This window comes from Bos grunniens, chromosome 1 (assembly GCF_055505025.1).
Source record: "Bos grunniens cultivar Pamir isolate PY7600 chromosome 1, Bosgru_T2T1.0, whole genome shotgun sequence".
NCBI classification, from domain to species: Eukaryota; Metazoa; Chordata; class Mammalia; order Artiodactyla; family Bovidae; genus Bos; species Bos grunniens.
The window spans coordinates 77694165-77709722 of record NC_141165.1 but is presented as its reverse complement, the minus strand read 5'-3'; positions in this window follow the sequence as shown (position 1 = coordinate 77709722).

Here is a 15558-nt window from a genome sequence, read left to right as displayed (position 1 = left end):
TCGGTTTGTTCTGGATTTTTTTTCCTTGTGCTGGAGTCAGGACTTGAATGGGTCTGGTTCCCCAGCTCTTCACCTGGGTGGGCAGTGCTCATGGAGGGCAGGGAAAGACTGAGGCTGGGGTTTGCATCTGGTTGCTGGGCAGGGCCCACCTTCAGCTCTTGGAAGAAGGATGGACCGCAGATGCCAAATTCTGCTCATGTGGCGCCCAGGTCGGGGATTTTGAATGGACCTCTTGCTTCTTATCTCTGGCTGGTTCCCTCCTCTTTCTGTTTTTTTTTTTTTTTAACTGTCTTCACTCACTTTATTTTTCATTCAGAGCTCTAGGCTGAACTTCAAATGAATGACCTCAGTTCTAGCCCTTCTGACACCAATGTGTGGGTCCTTTCCTCCTCTGGGTCTTAGAGAGTTTGCTCATTCTGTGAAGTGAGAAGGCTCGTCTTGCCTTCTGGCTTCATAAACAGTTTCTCTTTCCTGGGGTCCAAGGACAGTATGGGAAGCCTCAGCTTCAACTCTTGCCTTCCTTACCCTTGGTGCCTTTGGAGGATTTTTGCTGTCTCCTAGGTGATGGATAGACATCTATAGACTCAGAAGCTTTATGAATCCCTATGAGCCAAGCCAAACCCCATCCCTGCAGAAGCGTTCTTTGCACCAAGAACTCTGTGGTGGAAGTCAGCCGCCTCTTCCTGAGTGACAACCACTACCCCTCTGAGTCCCTTTCCGACCCACCCCTGAGGGAATCGGATTAACTAGATTGTTTACGATTCCATGATTCACCCTGGCTTGCTTTGGCACCCGGTTTTATTTTACCTCAGACCCCCTCAGAAACCAAGTTTGACTGACAGGAACTAAGAATGGTGAGGACAAGTGTGGTCACAGCCGCCTGCCCAGAGGAGAAAGTCCTCACCGCCCCGTCCCGTTCCTGGGTGGCGGTGGCGGTAGTGGGGCGGGGACGCAAGGCAGGGCCTTCCCTGGGCCCTCAGGCCACTGTCTGGACGGTGGTGTCCCTTGGCAGTGCCTCTGCAGCAGGCTCCACACACGTGCTGGGAAGCCTGCGGGAGCTCACCCCCCAAAGCCCCTGAGAGAACCTCAGAAAGTCACATTGCCCCCCTGCCAGCCACATGGCCGGCCTTGCAGCTCAGGTTTCCTTTGAAGATGACTTTAAAGGACTCGCCAGCTCAAGGCCTCGGCTCACCCTGCTCTTTGAAAGGGGGGAAAATGATCCCTCTGCTCCCATAGACACTTGGCAGAAGAACTTACAAAACAGACAGCTTCAGGAATGACAATTCACAGGCCCAAGGGAGGCTGGCCCCAGGGCTGCTTGGCTCCCCAGGGGCCTCCGAGTTTGTTTACATATCATTACTGTTTAATAGAGAGAGAGGAGGCTGGGGCAGACAGTGTGGGTGGCATTCAAGTTCAAACAAAAGAGAAGATCAAAGAGTAACTGCAGCCAATTGACAATCAATAACAGGTAAAAGGCAAACAGTTAAGCTGGGGCAGAGGGAATACAGAATTTTTATTACCAAAGTGTGACTGGAGCACAACTTTCCACAAATGCATAACTTTTAAAACAGGGTGTCTGATGCTTTTCTCTCGGTTGTAGGGTTTTGAGAGGAAAAGTTGCTAAGGACAAGCGTAGTGGTTAGAATAAACTTAGGAGCCGGAAGGATGGAGGATGGTAAGGATCACCTCGCTGAAATCTGTCCTTGACCCAGGAAGGGACTGAGGTGAAGAAACTAGGCTACCGTCACCCAGGGCACTGGAGCAGAGAGTGGAGGGCAGGCTCCTGCCTCTGACCCCGCCCGGAGGGAAAGAAGATCAGTCACAAATGTTCCCATTGCAGAAATGAGAAAGCTGATGCAGGGACTTGTCCAGGGTCACACAGCTAAGATGTGGCCAACTAAACTGAGTTCATACAACTGCTTGTTGGTGGAAGTTCAATCACCTCTTTTTTGGGGAAAAATGAGCTATTTCCTTTGGAATATGGGTTCATTTGCCTCTCTGTGTCACTCAGAGTAGTATATCTATTAAACATGGTAATAACATCTGGCATTTGTGAGGCGCTTAGGATTTTCAAAGCACGTTGGTGTCAGCAATCACATTCTATCTCATAACTACTCCTCAGAGCAGAGGTGTAGCAGCAGTTCGAGAAGTTACAGTGGAAAACCAGGGGCCATAATAACACATCAAACTGCACCTGCACACAGAATTTAAAAAAAAAAAAAAAGAAACTGCTTTGTCCCAGCCCTGATGGAGGAGTCAGACCTTGGGTAGCCACATCTCATACCACGTGACCCACCTCCCTGATTTGTCTAACGACGGACACGGGACCCCAGGGCAAAGTGCTACCTGAGAGAGGCAATGATGAGTTGGGCCCTAGAATCTTGAGTTCTGGGGATTTACAGTGATATTTGGAGACAACCAGTCAGTCCAGTGTTTCTCCAGTTTCGGTGATTTGTAATTCACTTTCATGATTTTGCTATCTCATCATACCTTGAACATTTACGTACTGCTGCTGCTGCTGCTAAGTCGCTTCATTTGTGTCCGACTCTGTGTGACCTCAGAGATGGCAGCCCACCAGGCTCCCCCGTCCCTGGGATTCTCCAGGCAAGAACACTGGAGTGGGTTGCCATTTCCTTCTCCAATGCATGAAAGTGAAAAGTGAGAGTGAAGTTGCTCAGTCATGTCCGACTCTTCACGACCCCGTGGACTGCAGCCTACCAGGCTCCTCCATCCATGGGATTTTCCAGGCAAGAGTACTGGAGTGGGGTGCCATTGCCTTCTCCAACATTTATGTACTAGTAGCATATTCAAAAGCAGAGACATTACTTTGCCAACAAAGGTTCGTCTAGTCAAGGCTATGGTTTTTCCTGTGGTCATGTATGGATGTGAGAGTTGGACTGTGAAGAAAGCTGAGAGCTGAAGAATTGATGCTTTTGAACTGTGGTGTTGGAGAAGACTCTTGAGAGTCCTTTGGACTGCAAGGAGATCCAACCAGTCCATTCTGAAGGAGATCAGCCCTGGGATTTCTTTGGAAGGAATGATGCTAAAGCTGAAACTCCAGTACTTTGGCCACCTCATGCGAAGAGTTTACTCATTGGAAAAGACTCTGATGATGGGAGGGACTGGGGGCAAGAGGAGAAGGGGACAACAGAGGATGAGATGGCTGGATGGCATCACTGACTCGATGGACGTGAGTCTGAGTGAAGTCCGGGAGTTGGTGATGGACAGGGAGGCCTGGCGTGCTGTGATTCATGGGGTCGCAAAGAGTTGGACATGACTGAGCTACTGATCTAATCTGATCTTTCTTTAAATCAACTCACTTTCAAGATACAGTTTTTCCAACATAAATGAAAATAAAGAGTCATCATTCATAATAAAAATGTCCACTCTGTGCCTTCTAGAAAGTGAAAGTGACGTCATTCAGTCGTGTCCGACTCTTTTCAACCCCATAGACTGTAGCCTACCAGGCTCCTCTGTCCATGGGATTTTCCAGGCAATAGTACTGGAGTGGGTTGCCATTTCCTTCTCCAGGGGATCTTCCCAACCCAGGGCTTGAACCAGGGTCTCCTGCATTGTAGACAGACACTTTACCATCTGAGCCACCAGGGAAGTCCTAGAAACTATACGTTCTATCAGAGGTATGTTTGGAAAACTCTAAGAGAATTGGGATACGGAAAGAAAAGGAAAGCGATGCAGAGAGAAGCTGATCCCCTGGGGAGAAGCTGGGTGTCATTAATGGCGCCACAATGAGATCCCTGGACAAGGATTTTAACTGGAATGCCCTGCCACCACCAGGTTGATTTCTAGAAGATTCCATCTCTTTTATAACCACTTCATAATAAGGTCTCTGCCTTTACTCCTATATCACCCATCACACTTGGCCTGGTTTGAGTGAGTCCCTGTTTCCTGGAACCAAAAGAGCACAGTTTACACATGTACCCAGGTTTGAGGTGTGTGCCATCAGGGAGACCATTCAGTACTCTCAGATTGGGTTCAGGGTTCTCAATAAGAGGCTAAGGAATGCTGTAATCCCTCCCATGTAAGACACAAAGCATGGTCTACCCAATGTACTGTAAACACATGGAAAGACCATGTTCCTCCAATCCCTCAAAGCAGTGGCAGGAGGCTTCTCAAAGGCATGCAGCTGCCAAGCCCTGGTGGGTACCGGCAACACAGTCTCCAGGGTCAGGCACCTTCACTGAAGGAGGAAAGGCTTTAGCATCACTAAGGAAATGGCCTTCTAGAAAGGCAGGAGCTGAAGCAGGAGGGTCTTGGAGTCTAGGAAGAGCACTCAATGGGGTTTGGAACCCACAGAGAACTATCTTAACCCTAAGCCCCTGGACAATGGAAACAGTGACAGGCTTTATGAACTCCAAATCACTGTGGAAGGTGACTGTAGCCATGAAATTAAAAGACACTTGCTCCTTGGAAGGAAAGTTATGACCAACCTAGATAGCATATTAAAAAGCAGAGACATTACTTTGCCAACAAAGGTCCGTCTAGTCAAGGCTATGGTTTTTCCAATAGTCATGTATGGATATGAGAGTTGGACTATAAAGAAAACTGAGCACAAAAGAATTGATGCTTTTGAACTGTGGTGTTGGAGAAGACTCTTGAGGGTCCCTTGGACTGCAAGGAGATCCAACCAGTCCATCCTAAAGGAAATCAGTCCTGAATATTCACTGGAAGGACTGATGCTGAAGCTGAAACTCCAATACTTTGGCTACCTGATACAAAGAACTGACTCCTTGGAAAAGACCCTGCTGCTGGAAAAGATTGAAGGCAGGAGGAGAAGGGGACAACAGAGGATGAGACGGCTGGATGGCATCATCGACTCGATGGATGCATGAATTTGAGTAAATTCTGGGAGTTGGCAATGGACAGGGAGGCGTGGCTTGCTACAGTCCATGGGGTCACAAAGAGTTGGACATGACTGAGAGACTGAACTGAACTGAAGCCCCTGGAGTCTTGCCCCATTATTAAATGATTCTGACTCGTAATCGCAAGGGACTAACTTCTCTGTACCTCTAAGAGATGAGTTTCCTGGGTCCTTCCTCCTTTAGTACTTGCAACAGGCAGGTTGATTAAATAACAAGCATGCTTAGAATCAGAATCACAGAATAGCACGCCTGTACGGGCCTTAGCAATTAGGATCTTAGTCTGAAGAAAGAAGTAAAAATGTTAGTCACTCAGTTGTGTCTGACTCTTTGTGACCCCAAGGACTGCAACCCACCAGGCTTCTCTGTCTGGAATTTTCCAGGCAAGGACACGAGTGGATTGCCATTCCCTTCTCCAGGGGATCTTTCCAACCTGGGAAATGAACCCAGGACTTCTGCATTGCAGGCAGATTCTCTACTGTCTGAGCCACCAGGGAAGCTTGGGATTCTGGGCTGTGTGCATGCTAAGCCACTTCAGTCATGCCCAACTCTTTGAGACCCTATTGACTGAAGCCCTTCAGGCTCCTCTGTCCATGGGATGTTCCAGGCAAGAATACTGGAGTGGGTTGCCATGTCCTCCTCCAGGGGACCTTCTCAGGCCAGGGATTGAACCTGTGTCTCCTGCATTGACAGGTAGGTTCTTTACCACTATCACCACCTGGGAAGCCCAGATTTTAGTCTATGGGTGCCGAAACCAGGGGAAAGGCAACAAGCTTAATGTCACACCCAGAATTTTTAACAAAGAGGTCTGTCTCCTGACAGCCAGGTGGTTTGTAACATGGTCCCAGCCTCCAGGGAGTGTGCGGTCACTTGGAAAGACAAAACATGGACAAACATGGAAGTAAAATCACAAAGAAACACGAGACATGCCATTGTGGCTAAAAAAATGATGTTCCTGACTATTGGGAGGGGGGAGGGGTGTGGCTTTGAGGATTCCAAAATGCTAGAAATGGCAAGCTGCTCTTTAGGGCAGCACAGGGTAGCAGGCCTGTGGAGCTGGGGCTGGGTGGAAGCACTCCCGGGGCTGGTGCAGTCCTCCTCTTTTCTGTGGGACTGCAGTGCCTCCTTCCGTCTGCGAAGATCTCTCCTCCCTGGTATCACCCGTAGCAGCCATCTCTGGAGGTGGTTGGTTTCCTAGGGCTGCCTTAATAAAGCACCAAAAACTAAGTGGCTTGGACTCAGGAGTGGGTTGTTCTACAACTCTGAGAGCGAGGAGTTGGCAGGCTTGCTTCCTTTTGAGCTCAGTGAAAAGAAAGTGAAAGTCACTTAGTTGTGTCCTATTCTTTGCAACACTGTGGACTATATGGTCCATGGAATTCTCCAGGCTGGGACACTGGAGTGCGTAGCTGTTCCCTTCTCCAGGGGATCTTCCCAACTCAGGGATTGAACCCAGATCTCCCGCATTGCAGGCAGATTCTTTACCAGCTGAGCCACCAGGGAAGCCCAAGAATACTGCAGTGGGTAGCCTATCTCTCTCCAGGGGATCTTCCTGACCCAGAAATGGAACCAGGGTCTCCTGCAGCTCAGTGAAGCAGGATCTTATTCCAGTCCTCTCCTTCTGCTTCCATTAGTTTACTGGAAACCCTTGTGACTCCTTGGCTTGTAGAAGCGTCACCTTGATCTCTGTCTTCATCTTCACTTGGCATTCTCCCCGTGTGTATGTGTGTGTATCTGTGTCCATATTTCCCTTTTTAATACAGACACCAATCAAATGGGAGTAGCACCCACCATACAGACTTCATCTTCACTAATTATATCTGCCAAGATCCTATTTCCAAATCAGGTCACATTTTGAGGTACTGGGGGTTAGGATTTCAACACAAGAATGGGCGTGCATACTTCAGTCCATGGGCCTCCCAAGTGGTGGTGGTGGTAAAGAACCCATCTGCCAAAGCAGGAGATGCAAGAGACATGGGTTTAATCCCTGGGTTGGGAAGATCCCCTGGAGAAGGAAATGGCAACCCACAGCACTATTCTTGCCTGGGAAATCCCACGGACAGAAGAGCCTGGTGGGCTACAGTGCATGGGGTCTCAAGTGTCAGGCAAGACTGAGCGAACACAGCACAGTGGCAGCAATTCAGCACATGACAGGAATTATCTGTGGGAGGGGATGGTGAGACGCTCTCAGAAGCGGCAGCCCCCACACGTCTTCTTTACACTTTCTCTTTACTGTCTGAGGTGAAGGGAACTAAGGTTTTGAGGGACTTCTTGACTCTGGGCACAGGGCTTTGCACGGTGGCCTCAGTCACGTCACAGCAAAGCACTGCAGAGGGTGGGGAGGGGCGTTTACTTGACCTCTCCCAGACAAGAGCTCACTTGTTAGGAGTCAGGCAGTACCTCTTCTCTTTTCCTTCTCACCACCTGTCTCTCTTATCAATGGCGGCTGTAGGGGAGGGAAGGAAGTGTGTCTCATCTCAGAAGAGCACAAGGAAACAAAGTCACTAAGCTCAGTGAGTAAGGACACTTCCAGTATGCAGAGCGGAGAAAGCTCTAGGAGTCACGGGAATCTCTGCAGAATAGGGATCTCTGAGAATATGTATTCAGATTGTTACAGGTTTGATAAAAGTCCCCTAACAGGAACAGGAGACTATTATAGTTAGTGGTATTTTGAAAAGTCCTGGAGAGTTTGTGCTGACCCTGGTGGTGACCTAATCCAGACCTCTGCCACAGTGAGCATGTAAAGATACTGCTGCCCGCTGCCTGGTGAGAGGTGAGAATCTCGACTCTCATCCAGCATCTTCACCGTACATAGAAGGACGCCAAGTGACACTAAGCAAAGATTCTAGGAGGACTCAGACACACCTTTCCCAGTACCTACACCAGTATTCTTTTCAGTAAAATCACTGCCATGATTTTCTATTTCTAAACCTGAGTGCAGCCACTAAATGATTGTCTTCTTCCTATGTCTTCCTATATGGCATCACTTCTTCAGTGTGGCCTGAGGGGAGTGAAACTTGAGCCAAGATTTATAAAGAGGAGGAACTCAATTGGATTGAATGAAGGATTTTCACATAGATGTTTAAGGATGGGATGGGCTTCGAGGTGGCTTCTGGACTCACTTCTGAGGTGACGAAGCAGAAAATGCACAGTGAGGTGGCAGTAACTTTGACTTGCGTGGAGAGTTGAACTAAATCACTCTAAGATCCCGTTCAAGCTTGAGATTTTTCTAAGATCCCATCCCATTGAGAAACTGGTTCTGATCACGGAAAAAGTCAAGAGCATGGGTCTGTTTATGAATCTCAAAAGAGAAAAGAGCATGACCACATGAGTCTGGGGCTATTTTGTGTAGGATGAACAGCTTCTGTACCCCTAAACTGAGCTGCATTCTAGGGGTGGCCTGTGTCCCTCCTTTTTTCTTGGGGGTTCACACACAGCATTTCTTGAGAGTGGGACTATACCTCATCTCCCGCTATTCCTACCTGGAGCTCCCTATCTTTTAGTCTCATGGAGAAATGCATCGTTTTCCCAACATATCAGTCTTCAGTGTCCTTGTATATATCACAGCCTCTGCTTAGCATGTCTTTTTTTCTTCTTCTACTTTCCCTCACCCTGGGAACTCTTTAAAGACCATACATTCATGAATTTTCTCAGCCTGGAAAACCGTGAGCATCTGTATAGCTTTCTTGAATGGCAGACTGAAAGAGTGAGTATGTGATTAAGTGTTGCAGTTGGTTTTTTAGCTCTTCTGGCACCCAGATTACGAGGCAGTTCTATTAGTGCAGTCTAGCAAATAGCCACAAGATGGCAGGGTAGACCAAGCCGTGAAGGCCACAGGGGCCACTGGTTCCAGAGAAAGACAGTGTAAATGAGTATCTCAGTGGCAAGTCTTGTTCACCTCTCTGCGACCTCATGGACTGTAGCCTGCCAGGTGCCTGTGTCCATGGAATTTTTCAGGCAGGAATACTGGAGCGGGTTGCCATTTCCTACTCCAGGGGATCTTCCCAGAGATCAAGAGATCTTCCCAGAGACAACCATGTCTCTTGGATCTCCTGCTTTGGCTGGTGGATTCTTTACCACTGTGCTACCTGGGAAGCCCCAAGATGTAAATGAGTCTGTGCAGTGTTTTTCTAATTGGCCTCTTATGCTTTGTGCTTCTTCCCTTTCTATGACCCTCCTTCCTCAGCAAAGTTATGCAACAGAATTGGCTGGTGGCCTGTGGGATGTGACTCGAGGTCCTTTGGCCCTCAAATCGCTCCTTCGGAGACCTACTTGGGAGTGTAAATTTCCACTCAGGAAGTCGTTCCTTTGAGTTTAGCTTTTGCAGTTCTTCTTGGAAAGGAGGGGGGCGGGTCATAGGAGATGACACTAATAAGAATAACTAACTTTAGAGATCACCAGGAGCTCTCATTTCCAAGAGCTCACTTAATCTTCAATGCCATCTTGCCAGTCAAGAAAGAATCCACTTGGCAGATGAAGAATCTGAGGCTCAGAAAGGAAAACACATGAAGAATAAGCGGTGGGCTGGGAGTGGAAACTTTGCCTTCCAGCTTGCGGTTGGTGGTTGCTCACGTAGACAGTACCTTTGTGCTGGGTGGTGAGGTAAAGATACATTCTGCATCATCGTGCTATCTTCATGTGCCCTAGTGCATGGCTTCTCGGTACAACACAGGCTCGGAAGAGAGTTCAGGATCTCAGAACTAGAATTCTTTTCCATTTAAAATAAAAATTTTTAAGGAAGACGGAGAGGAAACGGAGAGGCATGGCATGGAACACGGCATGACACGGCAACAGCAGCCTCATGTCAGAGTGTGGCCCTGAACTCCAGGGCCTGGCGTCAGGGGTGGACTGGCTGCCTTACTGCTCGCTTTCCATGCGGAGGGCCTGGTGAGGCACCATAAACTGTGCTCTCCTAGTCATATTCAGTGACCCCGGGTAGGGGTGTGTGTGTGTTGGTGTGGGTGTGACATCAGCCAATCCCTGCTGATGTGGACTTCACACAGTGCTATCCCAGGCAAACAAGCGCTATCCTTGGCCTTTACTCAAGGTCTTTGTTCTTGGTCAGGAAGCTTCTTCTGGTCTTCAGGTTCTGGCTCTAAATGCAAAGACAGTCCAGGATTGTCTCCCAAGCCTCTTCAAGAAACCATGACTCTGGCTTTTCCAGCCTATGTAACTGGGAGATGGGAGACAGCGGTGGGTAATTTCTCTCGCTGGGGGTAACCTGGGACTAGAATTCAGGCATCCAGACCCCAGAGTTCTAATTGCTGGAGGCTGGCCCCTTCTCATCTGCTGTTCCCAGTATTTTCTGCATCCAGGAGACCAACACTTACACACCCAGGCTTTGGGGCTTCCCTGCTCAAGCCTTCTTTTACTGTCACAGTTCAAGAGGGGCTTACAAAAACTCTACTTAACAGTTCCCATGGGGCTTCAAGTTCATACATAATTATAATTCATAATTGCTAAGGCATAATCTTTCTTTTAAAAATAACTTATTCCTATGTGTTTAATTTTGAAATTAATACCAGTGAAGTGCAGCAAAATTTGGAAAACAGTGATGACAATAATAATGATACTAAATAACATTTAATGAATATTCACAATGTTCTAGGATCATTAAAATTTTTTTTTTTACTTTTAAATGATTATAGATTAATGGTGAAGAATCTGCCTGCAATTTGGAAAACCTGGGTTTGATCCCTGGATTGGGAAGATCCCCTGGAGAAGGGAATGGCTACCCACTCCAGTATTCTTGCCTGGAGAACTCCATGGACAGAGGAGCCTGGTGGGCTACAGTCCATGGGGTCTCAGAGTCGGACATGACTGAGTGACTTTCACTTTCACTTCTAGGATCTTTAAAAAAAATTTTTTTTTAATTTTTAAATAATTATAGATTCATAGGAAGTCACAAAAGTCGTACATAGAGGTCCTGTGTACCCGTCTTCCAGTTTCCCCCAGTGGTAAAGTATTATGTTTCTATAAAGGTGTTTGTCTCTCAGTTGTGTTGTGACCACATGGACTGTAGCCCACCAGCCTCCTCTGTCCATGGGATTCTCTGGGCAAGAATACTGGAGTGGGTAGCCATTCCCTTCTCCAGGGGATCTTTCTGACCTAGGGGCTGAATCTGGGTCTCCTGAATTGCAGGCAGATTCTTTACTGTCTGAGCCACCAGGCCTAATATCAAAGTCAGGACGGTGATTCAGTTGGTGTAACCATAGATCTTATTCATATCTTGCCAGTTTTACATGAATTGGTGCATGCACATGTGTGTGTGTGTGTGGATAGCCCTGTGCAATTTTATCTCCTGTATAGATTTATGGCCACCACAATCAAGACACACAACTGTGCCATCACCACAAAGCTCCCTCGTGCTACTCCTTCAGTTATCCTCTTTCTCTCTTCATCCCTAATCCCTGACAACTACTATCTGTTCTCCATCTGTATAAATTCATCATTTTCAGGATGTTTCATAAATGGAACATACTAATAGTAATAAAATACAGTGAAATAGTAATAATAAATGCCAATTGTGGAGCATTCACTATGTGCCAGGGGCATTCACTATGTGCTTTTAGCTTTGTATAAGTATGAACTCATTGATCCTCTCAATACCATTGCAAAGTGTCCATTACTATCCCTACTTTATGGACATGGAAACAGATAATCACCCAATTTTATGCTGCCAGTAACAGGCAGAACTGAAATTAAATACAGATATGGCTCTAGAATTTGAGGTTTTAACTGTAATATTACACCATCTCTCAAAATATATTCAATACAAAATTTAAAAGCCTAAATACAGAAAAGTACAATAAAGAAAGGGCAACAGCAGCCTCAGAAAATGTCAAAGGTTTGGTACCATTACAGACTGCATTCTCTCAGAACAATGCAATTGAGTTAAAAATCAATAACAAAATGAGAACTGGAAAAATCCCATTTATCGGAAAAAAAAAAAATCAACAAAACCCTAAAACAATTCATGGGGCAGAGAAGAAGAGATGGCGCTTATTCTAGCAAGAGGGCCACAGGTTCATGGATAGAATGTCATTGCAGTGAAGGTACGATTGTTTCCAGACCACAAAGGCAACTCTGTGCTGCCTCAGGCTGAGTCTGGAAGGGCAGGGACTGTGTTTTGTTTACCCCAGTAGCCTCAGAGCTTCACTCTGCATTGACAAGGAGTCAATTAATAACTGTCTATTTATGAATTAAAAAATAGATCTCACGGTGGACAATATCTATAGTCCCTTGAATCCATAAGACAAAGCTGGAGGAAGCTACGCTACTAGAAGCAAAATCACACTGAAACACAGATAGATGTCGGTAGGAACAGTAAAATTAAGGACCGGACATCTGTATTAGGGTTTGTGAGAGCACTTTGCTTTTCATGGTGCCTCTAGACACTAAAATCTCGTCAGTGAACAGAGCTGGGGGAGGTGAGCACTTCTGACATTTGGAAATAGAAGATAAGAATGAAAGTGATTGATCTGAGGTTATCACCAATTTGAGATAAGTATACAGGTCTCTGTCTCCCCATGGAAAGGTTTATGCCAAGAGTAGACCCTTCACATTGCCAGAGACTATTTGCCTGAACTTTTAAGAATCCCGAAGTCGAAAACTCAAGAAATGTATACAAAAGCTTACTGCCTTTTACTGGAATCACAGATTGCCAAAGCCTGACCTCATGTCACAAATTAACCACTTTTTTTCAGCTTTTGATAGTCTATTTTTACACAGAGGCAGTATCGTAATGATGTCACAAGGTACGGTGTGGGCAGCAGCACGTGCGAGGCTCAAGGGAACGCTGCAGCTGAGGGGTTGATGGCTGGAGCCAGATGGGGTGCCTGAACACAGGCTCGGGAATAAGGCTCTGTGTTTAATCAGTCATTATATACCAAACTAGAAATATGTCAGTGCTATACAACACTTAAAACCGTTACACTCCCTTTTTAATTTAAACACGTTTTATAGTCAAATAAAGTAAAATTTTTACCAATAATAACTGGACAAAATAGTGAAGGGCAGGGAGAGGTAGGGACAAGAGAATGTAGAACTTTGGCCTATTCTTTAATACATTGTTGTACTGCTTGACATTTTATAGTGAGGTTATTACTTTTAATAAATCTGGACCTAGGGACAAGCTTAAAGGATAAAATGTACATATTGGTAAGCCAGATTGTTTGGGTCCAAATCTTGGAACTGTCACTGATTAAATAAGTGCATGAGTGCAAGCTCAGTCGCTACTGTCGTGTCCAGCTCTTGTGAGCCTATGGAGTAAAGCCCACCAGGCTCCTCTGCCCATGGGATTCTCCAAGCAAGAATACTGGAGTGGGTTGCCATGTCCTCCTCCAGGGGATCTTCCTAACCTAGGGATCGAACCTGAGTCTCCTGCGTCTCCTGCATTCCAGGCTGATTCTTTACAGTTGAGCCACTGGGGAAGCCCATTAACTAAGTGACTTCCAGTATATAACCTAGACTTCTGATACTTCAATTTCCTCATACGTAATATGGGGATAATAATTAGATTATCAACCTCATAGAATTCTTGTGTGTTTAAATTAATTAACATATGTAAAGTACTAAGAAAAACTCATGATGCAAAGTAAGCACTCTGTCACTATTAACTTTTACTATAATTAAGGCTAATCAGGATTTTCCTTCCAACTAGATTTTAAGGTGAAGAAATAATCTGCTTGTTTTCTTGTTTCATTGTGTCCTTAGCTGTTTCCTGATGTCTCAAGAACTGGTTTATGACTTCTGCTGTTTCTTATATCATATAAAGTCTCTTGGAAGAATGACTTGGACTCCCATATGAAAACTGAAGCTACCCATGAGTTTGGTGTTGTACTCTGACCAGTTTACATCAATAGGTTCCCTTGGACATTGAAGCCATTCTGGATTGAAGCTTAGAGTTCCCTCACCCTCTTGGATTTGACTTAATTGTGCAGAGAGCAACACAGATTAAATAATTATAATGTATTTTGCACCTTTGGCTACTTTATCATCACAGAACTTACTCTCCAGTATAAATTATTTTTCAAACTCTTTTTTCCCCATCCTTACTGGCATCAGTTCACATTAAGATTTTCCTGTCCTTCTATGCGTGATGTGTGCTCAATCATGTCTGATTCTTTGCAACCCCCAAAACTGTAACCCACCAGGCTCTTCTGTCCATGGGATTTCCCCAGCAAGAATACTTGAGTGAGTTGCCATTTCCTTATCCAGGGGATCTTCCTGATCCAGGAATCAAATCCACATCTCCTGAGACTCCTGCTTTGGCACGTGCATTTTTACCATTGAGCCACCTGGGAAGCTTTCCTGTCCTTCTATATTATCTTTTAAAAACTAAGTAGTGGACATTTCTCTCCTTCTGACATGGCCCACACTGTGTCTGTGGAGTGTGTTTCTTTCTAAATAAATCTACTCCTTACCTATCACTTTGTCTCTCACTGAATTTTTTCTGTGATGAGACATCAAGAACCTGAGCTTCATAAAGTCCTGAGACCACACACCCTAACACCACACAAAAATAAGCTCAAAATGGATTAAAGATCCAAATGTAAGGCCAAACACTGTAAAACTCTTAGAAGAAAACAGGCAGAGCACTCTGACATAAATCGCAATAAGACTTTTAAATCTACCTCCTGAAGTAATGAAAAAAAAAAAAGAAAACAAATGGGCCCTAATTAAACTTAAAACCTTTCACACAGCAAAGGAAACCATAAACAAAATGAAAACACAACCCTCCAGAATAAGAGAAAATATTTGCAAATGAAGTAACTAACAAGGGATTAATCTCCAAAATACACAAACAGCTCATGCAGCTCAATATAAAAGAACAATCAGAAAATGTTCAGAATATCTAAATAGACATCATATGTCATTTCTCCAAAAATAACATATGATGGTTAAAAAGTACACCATCACTAATTATTAGGAAAATGCAAATCAGAACTATAATAAGGTATCACTGCACACCGATCAGAATGGCCATCATCAAAAACTCTACAAACAATAAATGGTGCAGAGGATGTGCAGAGAAGGGAACCCTCCTACACTGTTGGTGGGAATGTAAACTAATACAGCCACTATGGAGAACAATATAGAGGTTCCTTAAAAAACTAAAAATAGAACTACCATATGATCCAGCAATCCCACTCCTAGGCATATATCAGAAGAAAGCCATAATTTGAAAAGATACATGCACACCAAGACATGGAAATAGTCTAGATGTCCATCGTGGCAGAGGAATGAATAAAGAAGATGTATATACAATGAAATACTATTCAGCCATAAAAAAGAATGAAATTTTGCCATTTACAGCAACATGGATGGACCTAAAGACCTAAATACTGAATGAAGTAAGTCATACAGAGAAAGAGAAATATCATGATATTGCTTATATGCAGAATCTAAAAAAAGAAATAGAGTTACAGATGTAAAAAATAACCTAATGAACCCTGTAAGTCTCAATAGTTGGTTCAGATCAGTAATGGCAGTCTTTGGAAATGCTACTAAAAGAGGTATTTCTTTCTAAACCTATTGTCAACTTTATTAGTTATGTTATGTTAATAAGGAAGTATAAGTTTACCTCCCCCACAAAAGATCCTGATGTGTTTCATGCTGTTCAGTTTACATGTAAGAGATAGAAAATTTAAAAATTGTCATTTTCCCCCCTCTAGAGGTTACA